The 10,693-nt window shown below is 41.2% G+C and overlaps 2 non-coding genes across 2 annotated transcripts; both read left to right on the top strand.

Annotated features, from left to right (window-relative positions):
• The first annotated feature begins 568 nt into the window (after nucleotides 1-568).
• On the top strand, nucleotides 569-675 carry LOC120279885. The gene has a single exon (XR_005542185.1). It is a non-coding gene; the product is annotated as a small nucleolar RNA R71 (small nucleolar RNA).
• Nucleotides 676-9,322: 8,647 nt separating this feature from the next.
• Nucleotides 9,323-9,429, top strand: LOC120279707. Its single transcript, XR_005542012.1, has one exon. It is a non-coding gene; the product is annotated as a small nucleolar RNA R71 (small nucleolar RNA).
• Nucleotides 9,430-10,693: the final 1,264 nt, after the last annotated feature.

The following is a 10,693-nucleotide window of genomic DNA, read 5'->3' as shown; positions in this document are numbered from 1 at the left end:
CTCTAAGTCGGTCATCCAGTTTTTCAACCCTAAGACTCTATTCTCCATGTTCGGGGCTTATTGTTGTGGTTGGAAACCCGGTGGTGCTATAGTCTTCTGTTGCCCTTGAGTACTCCACGAAAGGTTTGGGTGGCTCCTCCATCCCAAATTGTAGGTATTGCTATACGGATTTCCTTAACCTCTCATTACATTACCTACAAAATCAACATGTTCCACGAAAGTAGTACCACCAATTGAAATAGGGCAATCAGATGGCGCATGTCCTCCCTCACACCCAGTGTAACTCATCGCAGCCGCCACTCTATGAGAAGTTAGAGTGTCTAACTTCTTGCTCAATGACTCAACCTGGGCCGCCAATGATGTGACTGCATTGATTTTATGAAGTCCGGCTACCTTCTTTCTATCACATGTGTTCCACTGATAATTGTTCATAGTCATTTCTTTGATGAGATCTTGGGCTTTGTCATCGGTCTTGCTTCCTAAATTACCTCATACTGCAGCATCAAGTAACTGGTTCATGCTTAGGTTCAAACCACTATAGAAAGTTTACATAATCATCTACTCAGGGAACCCATGTTGAGGATATTTCCGTAGAAGCTCCTTGAACCTGTCCCATGTCTCAAAAAGAGACCTCAATTCCATTTGCTTAAAAGAAGATATCTCATTCCTGAGCTTCGTAGATTTTCCGAGAGGGAAATATCGGGCAAGAAAAGCTTCTACCATCTCCTCCCATGTAGTGATCAATGCTTTAGGTAATGAATGTAGCCATTGCTTCACTCATCCTTTCAAGGAAAATGGGAAGGACCTCAACTTGATAGCATCATCCATAACACCATTAATCTTGAGCATGACGCACACTTCCAAAAAGTTCTCAATATGATTATTTGGATCCTCATAAGCTAAACCATTAACATGCTTACTGTTGTAACATCTGGATGAAGCCTAACTTAAGCCTGAAACTCTGAGCCATAATTGTTGGCCACACAATACTAGACTACGTACCAAGAACTATGGGTCTTGCATAATCTGAGAGTGTCCTCTACCGCTCATTCTGTTCTGCCATATTGTCAGACCTTTCACCTTCTATCTCAGCTTGATTTGACAGTTCTTGCACAGGTTCTTTTACCCTTCTATGAATTCATCTTCCAATGTTTGGATCACCTTCAACAAATGTCGAAGGGTTTCCTCGAGTCATAACCTGGAGCTGCAACCAAAGAAAAAAAACAAATCAAAATGATTTAAAAATAAGAAAGTGTGAAATAGAACAAGTGATGAATAACTAAAATAGCAAAGTGCAAAATGCTTCCAAAATGCCTATTCCCCGGCAACGACGTAAAAAACTTTGACACACCCTTTGTGAATGCATAACACAAGTACACGGTTGTCGAAGTAATAAAATACCCTAGTGAGTGGGTAGTCATATCCACAGGGAATAGTGCTAAAAAACACAAGTATTGCTATTTAGCTATAGTGAAGATGATTTAAAAGTGGTGTGAACAATACCAATACAAATAGAAATAAAGTAAAGAAGAAAAAGACGCAATAGAATAATAGGAGAGGCAATCAATAGAAAATAGGGCACCCGGACATTGCTCACCCTAGGACTATTGTTTCAAGTGTAAGATCAATCATTATGTCTCCTAACTGATGCCTAATAAGTCGTGGAAATTCTAAGACACATGGTCCCAAACCAGACATCAACTATGACTAACCCTCACACTATGCCCCGGTGGAATTGGATACTCTCAACGTCTCACATTGTGCGGGGTTACATGAAGATTTGGGGATTCCAAGTGATAAACTCTATTCCCTAATATAGATCTAACCCTTTGGTCCAGGCCAAAAACCCTAGTCACAATTAAGCCCCAGCACTAAGGATTGCTTCAACACTTCATTTTGTTGCTCACGCAACTAAGCCCCAGTAGAGTTTGTCTCTTTGCACTTTACTCTATTGTGACCGCAAAGAACTCTTGGAATGTGGAGGTATAATAAATCACATCGGAAGTGAAAGGGGACATTCTGCTACCTCTCGACTCATCCTCTCAACCCTCTCTAACCTAGCTTTGTCTAATCCTCATGGTGTGTCACTTATGCACAAGGATTACCAAGATAGATTCTCAACCCTAGGGTCACATTAAGGGAAAATCAATTCAACAAGCATTAAAGGTTCGAATTCAATAAAAAACATCAATTAAGGAAACAAAATGAAAGATCAATGAAACAAAATTATTATAGGGTTTACAAGTCCAAGCACTCACTAGGGGTTTAGCTCTCTATGGAACAAGATACAATCAATAATGAAATTGAATGTAAAAGCATGCAATCCATAAGTAAAACCTCCTCGTAGTAAGTATCGATGGTCTTGTGGAGTTGCCTCGTCTTCTCCAATAGTTCCCTTGTCAAGCCTAGGGCACACCTCGCTAAATCGATACCGACGAAAGCTCCCCCATAAATTATCTTCTGAAGGAATGTGATGTCAAAGGCCATAGAACCACTTAAAAGGCCTAGCCAAAGCCTCTCCAAACCCTAGCAGTGAGCGCCTCCAAAGATGGGCAAAAGATGAGGAAAAGATTGTATAAAACATCTGAAATCACGGCTTTTATGGGGGCTGAAATTGGGCATCCACACGGGCGTGTTGAATTTCCATATGCCTGTGTGAATTTCCAGGAATCTGTTTTCTGCGATTTATGAACAGTAACTGCTATAGTGATTTGCTGCAGTGATTTACACAATAAATTGCTACAGTACTTTATCAAAATACTTCTGAAGCTACACTTTTCATCGAGTCCACATGAATGGGCACACATCTATGTGGTAGATCATGTTGCGTCTTCAATACAAGCCACATTGACGAAGATCTTGCTAGCATTGAACAAGTTGGAACACATGAGTGTAACTACCTTTGTGCCTCTCCAATTTGTATGTTCACTCAAGCACAATGGAGGTTGGTACACACTCACATGGCTTTGAGTACAACTTGTGTCTTCACATTTGTTCAATCCAAGTCTTCATCAAAAATTGCATCCATGATCTACTTTTGGTTCCTTTCTTCCACACTTGTCTCCACAACCCTTCATGCACAAAAGAACACAAATACATATACATAAGTGATAAAATCTGAGAAAAGTAATACTCAATGTAAGAAAAGAATACTTCGTATTACTAATACACAAGCACTTATTAGTTTTCCTTTCTTATTATAAGGAGCAAGACAGGGAATGGGGAGAAGACATCTTCACCGGCTTCGTTCGCGTGCTCACCTTTCTCTTCCGTTCTCAATCCTCTGCACTCTTACCATCTTATCATCATCCGTGGTAAGGCTTCTCCTCATGTTCCTAATGACGGCAGGGTTCCTTCTCTACTATTGTTGCTTTCTCATTTGTGGTCTCGGACATCCTTTCGGTCTAGTGTTGCTCTGCATGACACGATCGTGTCATCTCATCTAGACATGATCGTGCCCATCCTGCTTGGTCTTTTGATGGTCTGACTTGTTTTACAAATTTTGTGTAGACAATGCCAAAGAAGCGGAAGACTACAGGTGTTGGTTCGTCATCAAGGGCGCCTATCGCCAATCCATCTACTGAAATCGTCTGCAGCCTACATTTTCTTCTCCACTCCACCAAGAATGCTACACTCAGCTATCCACTCACACATTTTACGTTCCCTTGATTGGGATACACTACAAACTACCGGACTCTAAGCCGAGGTCAAGCAGTTATTGAATGTCAGCGCTTGGTACAAATTGTTGACCATTGAGGAGCCCATTTATCCTGATCTCACGCTTGAGTTCCTTGCCTCTTTCGAACGTGGCATTGGTTACAATGTTTGGGATGACCCTATGACCATTTGGTTCCAACTCTGAGGACGTGAGTACCACTTGAGCTACACAGATTTGGCACTACTCATGGGCCTTTTTACACTTGAATACACAGTAACGAAAGAATATTGTAGCCTTATTTGTTCACCACCCTTGGGTAAAAGTTAACGCACTCGATGGAAATGATTTAGCGATTTTGGGATCCTGTTTCGACCAAGCCTCACCGACGCTACCATGCTTAAGTCACCTGCCCTGTAGATTGTTCACACCTTTCTTAGTGGCTCCATTACGGGGTGGATTCATGGCGTAAATTATATTTCCTCTGTTGAGTTTAAGTACCTACTGAGCATGGTAGATCGGACCCCCTATCACTTGGGTTTTGTCGTTGTCAATTTTTTCCATCATCAGGCTACTGATACCAGGAGACGCACCATTTTTGCGGGACCATTCATCACCCGACTTATTCAAGGGATGGGACTTTTGGGTGACATCGACCACATGCCGACTATTGGGGGCCTCAAACCCATCTTCCTCCATAGCCTGTAGTATATGGGATTCTATTTGCCCCTACATTCCAGTGATGCTGCTATTCTCAGCCTCCACCTTTTTGACTAAGGCTGGTTCTTCGTATCTTTCGTGACTAGGATGGAGCCTGCAATGTATCATGACTACTGTGACTCATCTCCCGCTCTAACGGCTGATGACTAGACTTCGGATGACACCTCCTGATTTAGTGATCATTTTATTTCTTTTTGTATTTGCTGCTATTTTATCTTGTTGTCATTTGTCTTGTAGTTTAGTCTACCAGGGGAGTCTCCTGTGGTATTGACATTTTGGTTTATTTACCTTTCCAGTTTTTGCATGTCTATGTTATTACCGATTTTTACTTCCTCTATCTCCAATTTGTATCTCAGAAAATTTGTGGCTGCATAGAGTTAGCAACACGTAAGAGCATCACCATCATTCTCAGTGTTTGCTTTGCGGAACACCTTCTAAAAGCGACATAATTCATTTCTTAATTCAGGGCAGTCGCTTCACCCTTCTCCTTGCATTTCTCCTCATTTAATTGCATGGTTTATTTACATTGAGGGCAATGTAATTTTCAAGTGTGGGGGAGAATTGCATTCTTGTGTGGGTGATGAGTGCATTGTTCATGATGATGTATGATTAGTTAGTGGGTGATGTTTAAACTTAAGGGGGGCAAGTGTGTGTTAGTAACCATTGTAGTGAAATGATGACTCACATCTACTCCCTTAACAAAAAACTCTTGTCACCTTACCCTACTTTTTGTTCAACATGTCTTTTTGTGTAAAATAAAAAAAATAAAAAAATATTGGAAAGTTGGATTCCTTGTTAGGAATGCCCTACCAATGATCTTGTAAAAGTTTTCTTGTGTGAAAAAGATGGTAGAAAGAGCTATCACCTTAGATGAGTGAAATCCACTCTTGACTAGTCAAATTTTGGGCATCACAAATGACATTTGACGACCAACCGGGGGAAAAGCCTACCTCTAGGGTGTATGAAGTTACTACCCATAGAATTTAGTATCTTTTGTAAATCTTATTGATTGTGGGGAACATGAGTAGGTTTTTAAACACACACGTACTAGGTTTTGGAAGTGGGAGTATAGTCATTCTTGTGCATTCATGTCTTTACTAACACCTGTGTTCCCCCTCTGTTTAAAACTTTCATCACCTTTGTGCTGAGATCGGAAACTTTGCACTCATCTCCTTTGTTATTTTGTGTTTGGTGGTTGCTTGAGGACAAGCAATAATTCAAGTGTGGGGGTACTTGATGAGTGCACTTTGTATACATGTTTCCATACCTTAAATTCATCATTTTTCTTGTTCTCAAGTTTACATTTTTACATAAGCAGTGTTATTATGGTTATTTTTGTTTTATGTGCATAAATCAGGGGCTCAATACATTTTGGAGTGAATTCGGGAAAAAAACAAGAAGATATTCAAAAGGAGTTTAAGTACTCAAGCTTGACACGGTCTGGACACCCTCATGTCATACCCTCTGAAGTTCTGAGCCTAATGTTGATCCTGCAAAAATTCTGTCTAGAATGATATTTTCAAGTCTGACACGGTCAGGACATGACCGTGTCCATTCCCCCAAAAATCCCAGGCCAAGGGTTATTTTAGTGAAGAATTGTTGACACGCGTTGGGTGCCCCTGACATTATCGTGTCAAAGCATTGCACGGTCTGGACATGATCGTGTCCCTTCCATGGAACTTTCCAGGTAGAGACACTCCTTTTCACGCAACTTTCTCCCGACATGACACGGTCTGGACACAATCATGCGCAAACCGCGTCGAGCCCGAAATTGCTCTTTATAACTCCAATTTTTATGGTTTTCTCTTTATCATTTGTTCGGGGATCTTTTTCTCCATCGAGAGGACTTTGATGAGAGAGAAGATCAAACTTATCGACACCTTCTAAGGTATAAATGAGCAAGTTGGAGGGACAAGAGAAGTGGTGTTAGCACACAAAGCTCGACATTGGAGGCAAATCTCAAAGATAAGGGAGGCATGTCTTCTTTCTTTAGATCTAGTCTTATCTCCTCCATGTTATACCCACCCATGAGGGGCTAACAGGCCACGGTGCCCCGAGTGGAAACTTTGTACTTTGTATGCTTAAACAATTTTACTCTTCATGATTTATGGAGCTCTTTTGGTTCTTGTGTTTAATCTTGTGTTTGCATAACTTCATGTGTTTGATTTGTACAGTTACTTAGGTTAAACTTTTTGTGGATTGCCATAGTCGTGATTGCATTGTGTGATTGCAAAACTTGATGTGCATGAAACCATAGTTACCTTAGTAAAATTTGGTGTATTGGAGAACCATATATGCTTCATTGTTTTTGAGCATACACTAGAACCCAAGAATGTGCCTAGTAAACCTTGAGAGTGATTGAGCATTACTGAATGCAGAGGGAACATCCTGGGGCATTGTTCTCTTCGGTTGACACTAAATCTAATTGCCTTTTATCTCCATCTATTATTTTTTTCCTTTTATCTTTTAATTATTCTTTCATTTATCTAAATCTCACCACTTACTCATTTATCACTAGAGATCATTGTTAAGTGAGTATTTCTAGTCTAGTTCCTAAGGTTTGACAACCCTACCCCTCACCGGGTACTACTATATTACTTGTCTGCGACCCATGTACTTGCGGAGAACACATCAGTGCCATAGTCTTCTGTTGCCCTTGATTACTTCAAGAAAGGTTGGGGTGACTCCTCCACCCCGGATTGTAGGTATTGCTATACGGATTTCCTTGACCTCTCATTGCATTGCCTACAAAATCCACATGTTCCACTGAAAATATACCACCAATAGCAATAGGTCAATCAGATGGAGCATGTCCTCCCCACACCCAGTGCAACTCATCACTGCCGCCAATCTAGGAGAAGTTAGAGTATCTAACGTTTTGCTCAAGGACTCAACATGGCCCGCCAATGATGTAACTGCATAGATCTCATAAAGTCAGGCTACCTTCTTCCTATCTCGTATATTCTACTAATAACTATTCATAACCATCTCCTCAATGAGATGTCGGGCTTCCTCAAGTGTTTTACTACCTAAGGTACCTTTTGCCGCAGTGTTAAGTAATTGCTTTGTGCTTGGGTTCAACCCATTGTAGAAAGTTTGGATAATCATCTACTAACAGTGGCTCCCCGCAAGTGCAAAGAGTTGTCGAAGTAATAAATCCCAGGTGAGTGGGGTATTGTATCCACATGGAAAAGGGAATAAAAATACTTAATTTGCTTCTTAACTATATGAAAGATGAATAGTGATATGTGTGACAAGATTCAATTCTTAAAAGTAAAACAACCCGAAAGAGAGCAAAAGTAAAGGAGAAGGTAAGGCAATCGATAAAGATGGGGTACCCGGGTATTGATCCACCTAGGAAAATCGTTTCAAGTGCAAGAACTCTCTATTATGCTTCCTAACTAATGCAATGGTGAGTCAAGGACATCCTTTAATGCATGGCCCCGAATCTAGGGTTAACTAAGCCTAATCCTCTACATGTCCCGGAGGAGAGGTTGAACAACCTCTCAACCTTGCATTCGTAAGAAGGATTGCATTTAGCTCTGGGGATTCCAAGTGATAAATCTCTTCCTAATTCTAGACCTAACCCTTGGTCCAGAAGAAAGGTCCCTAACCACAATTAAACCCTAGATGCTAAAATCACCTCAATGCTTCACTCTGTTGCACTCGCAACTAAGCCCCAGCGGAGGGTCATCTCTTAGCTCATTCGCTCTATTATGGGCGCAAAGAACTCGAGGAACGGAGGTAGAATCTATCACACCGGAGGGGAAAGGGGACGCTCCTGTACCTTTCAACTCACCCTATCAACCCTCTCTAATCAAGCTTTGTCTAACTCTCGTGGTGTGTCACTCACTCACAAGAGTTATCACATGAACTCTCAACCCTAGTGTCACTCTAAGGGAGTATTCAAACAATCAAACATTCAAGATTGGAACTTACAATAACATCAATTAATTGAAAGCATAATAAAAAGATTCAATGAAACTAATACATCCTAGGGTTCACAAATACCCAAGTACCCACTAGGGGTTTAGCTCTCCATGGAGCACAATACAAACGATAATGAAATCAAATGTAAAAGAAAACAATCCATAGGAAAACCCTCTCGATAGTCATGGCAATGGTCTTGTGGAGAGTCCTCTACTCGTCGCAAGATCCCCTTGTCAGGTATAAGATACGCCTCGTCGAATCAATCCGATGGAAGCTCCCTTACCAACCTTCTTCCAAAGAGATGACGATGTCGGAGCTGTAGAACCTCTCCAAATTTCTAGCCAATACCTCTCAAAACTTTAGCCGCAGCCCTCTCTCAAGTTGGGGAAAAGATGTAGAAAAGAATGTTGAAATCGAGACTGAAATCGGCCTTAAATAGGGTTGGAATCGGGATTCCACACGCCCCTGTGGATATTCCACATGAGCCTGTGGAATTAACGTACGGGTGTGTGGAATTTTGACACACCCGTGTGGCTCCTCTATTTTTCTCCTTCTTCGGTCGGCTGTGAACGACCCGAAATACTCCCGAATCCATGCTTTCATCGAGGTAATGTAAACGGGCACACGTTCACGTCGTAGATCATCTTGGTTCTTCAATAAATGGTCACGTTGGTGGAGATCTTGCTAAATATGCACAAGCCAGAATACCAGGATCTAACTGCCTTCGTGCCCCTCCGAATCATTGCCTTAGCTCAAATACAAGGAGGTTGGCATATATTCTAGCATTCTAAACCCGACTCATGTCTCCGCGTTTGAGCCTTCTCAAGATCTCCTCCAAATAATGCATAAAACAATCTACAATGGCTTCTTTCACAAATAATTAGCCTCACAACCCAACCTGCATAAAAGTACATAAATACACACGTATTAGCGCTAAAACCTGACAAAAGTAATGCTCATCATAAGGAAAGAACGCTTCGCATTTTTATCGCACAAGCACTTATCATCTACTCGGGCAACCCATACTGAAGACATTTCTGCAGGAGATCCTTGAACCTATCCCATGTCTCAAAAAGAGACTCCAATTCCATTTGCACGAAAGAGGATATTTCATTAGTGAGCTTCGTAGATTTTCCAAGAGGGAAATATCTTGCAAGAAAAGCTTCTATCATCTGCTCCCAAGTAGTGATCAATGCTCTAGGTAATAAATGCAGCCACTTTTTTGCTCTCTCCTTCAAGCAAAATGGGAAGACCCTCAACTTGATACCATCATCTGTAACTACATTAATCTTGAGCATGTCTCACACTTCTAAGAAATTCTCAATGTGGTAGTTTAGATCCTCATCGGCTAAACCATTAAACTGTGCTGACTGCTATAACATCTGGATGAAGCCTAGCTTGAGCTCAAAATTCTGAGCCCTAATCGGTGGCCTCACAATACTAGACTGCGTGCCAAGAACTGCGGTCTTGTATAATTTGAGAGTGTCCTCTACAGCTCATGTTGTTATGCCATATTATCAGACCCTTTACCTTCTATCTCAGCTTGATTTATTTGTTCTTATATAGGTTTCATTTCCCATCTATGAGTTCTTCATCCAATGTCTGGATCACCTTCAACCAATGTTGAAGGGTTGCCTCAGGTTATAATTTGGAGCTGCAATCAAAGAAAGAAAAATAAATCAGAACGATGGAAGAATAAGAAAGTGTGAAATAGAACAAGTGATGAATAGCTAAAATAGCAAAGTGGAAAATGCTTTCAAAACACCTATTCCCCTACAACAGCGCCAAAAACTTGACACATCCCTTGTGTGTGTGTACCACAAGTGCATGGGTTGTTAAAGTAATAAAGTACCCCGCTGAGTAAGTAGTCGTATCTATAGGGAATAGTTGTTAAGAAGCAAGTAGTAATGCTATTTAGCAATAGGAGTAAGGAGAGGTAATTGATGGGAAGATGGGGTACCCGGACATTGCTCACCCTAGGACTATTGTTTCAAGTGCAGGACTAATCATTATGTCTCCTAATTAAAATTTAAAGAGTTGTGGAAATCTAAAGACACACGGTCCCAAACCTAAGGTCAACCGTGACTAACCCTTACACTATGCCCCGGTGGAAAGGGTTACTCTCGACGCCTCACACTGTGTAGGGTTGCTTGAAGCTCTAGGTATTCCAAGTGATAAACCCTATTCTTTAATATAGATCTAACCCTTTGGTCCAGGCGAAAGACCCATAGTCATGATTAAGCCCCAGCACTAAGGATTACTTCAACACTTCACTCTGTTGCTCACGCAACTAAGCCCCAGTGGAGTTTGTCTCTTAGCACTTCACTCTATCATGACCGCAAAGAACTCTTGGAAAGTGGAGATAGGATAAATCACCTCGGAAGAGAA

Source organism: Dioscorea cayenensis, chromosome 16, assembly GCF_009730915.1.
Source record: "Dioscorea cayenensis subsp. rotundata cultivar TDr96_F1 chromosome 16, TDr96_F1_v2_PseudoChromosome.rev07_lg8_w22 25.fasta, whole genome shotgun sequence".
Taxonomy (NCBI): Eukaryota; Viridiplantae; Streptophyta; class Magnoliopsida; order Dioscoreales; family Dioscoreaceae; genus Dioscorea; species Dioscorea cayenensis.
This window is presented reverse-complemented; position numbering and strand designations above follow the sequence as displayed.